Raw genomic sequence first — 770 nt, forward strand, 5'->3', positions numbered from 1 at the left:
TCACTTCTTACCAGATCCTTTGGTACCTGTAAATAAAAAGATAAAATTGGTATGATGGCTCCGCCTCTCCTCGGTCACATGACAGGATGCACTCCATACCCGGTACAGGTGACATGCAATATGCAGCTTCTGAGCTCCTCTGTCAATCTGCATCAGTTCCAGCAACACCCTCCGAGGCTCATTCTTTTTGGCATCATGCCCCTCCCCTTGGTCAGAAGACACAACCACATGGAAGCGGAATTGAGGATTGTTGAAGAATGTTCCTGGAAGATGAATGATGGCGGGTGAGAATGGGGGGTCGCTGACACCCCAACATGACCTGACCGGAATGTTCCTATCTCAATGTTTATATTGACTCACTTAGTCTCCGCCCCCCTCCAGCGTTGACTCCGCGCTGCCAGCGACCACGCAGGTGAGTGACGTTACAATGAGGGGAGTCCAGGTTGGTGTGACAGACGACCATCCAGGAGAAGAAGCAGCAGAAATCCTCACACAGCATCCTAGGAGAGAAGAGCCCAGTATGGGGGCCACAGGGGCCACTATCACTCACCAACTGCATGACGACACATTCTCTACAGTGTATATGAGACCCCCATCATCCTCCTCTGCAGAAGATCTGAGACCCCCATCATCCTCCTTCACAGAAGATCTGAGACCCCCATCATCCTCCTTCACAGAAGATATGAGACCCCCATCATCCTCCTTCACAGAAGATATGAGACCCCCATCATCCTCCTTCACAGAAGATATGAGACCCCCATCATCCTCCT

The 770-nt window shown here is 51.2% G+C and overlaps 1 long non-coding RNA gene across 1 annotated transcript in view; it reads right to left on the minus strand.

Annotated features, from left to right (window-relative positions):
• Positions 1-214: 214 nt before the first annotated feature.
• The window catches only part of LOC108803859, an 11,015-nt gene continuing 10,459 nt past the window's right edge, over positions 215-770 (minus strand). Inside the window, exons 3-4 of the long non-coding RNA XR_001942305.1 lie at positions 361-500; positions 215-263 (exon numbers count right to left, since the gene is read on the minus strand). This is a non-coding gene — a long non-coding RNA (uncharacterized LOC108803859). The remainder of the gene's footprint in view (positions 264-360; positions 501-770) is intronic.

This window comes from Nanorana parkeri, unplaced genomic scaffold (genome assembly GCF_000935625.1).
Source record: "Nanorana parkeri isolate BGI_ZX_2015 unplaced genomic scaffold, ASM93562v1 scaffold4345, whole genome shotgun sequence".
Taxonomy (NCBI): Eukaryota; Metazoa; Chordata; class Amphibia; order Anura; family Dicroglossidae; genus Nanorana; species Nanorana parkeri.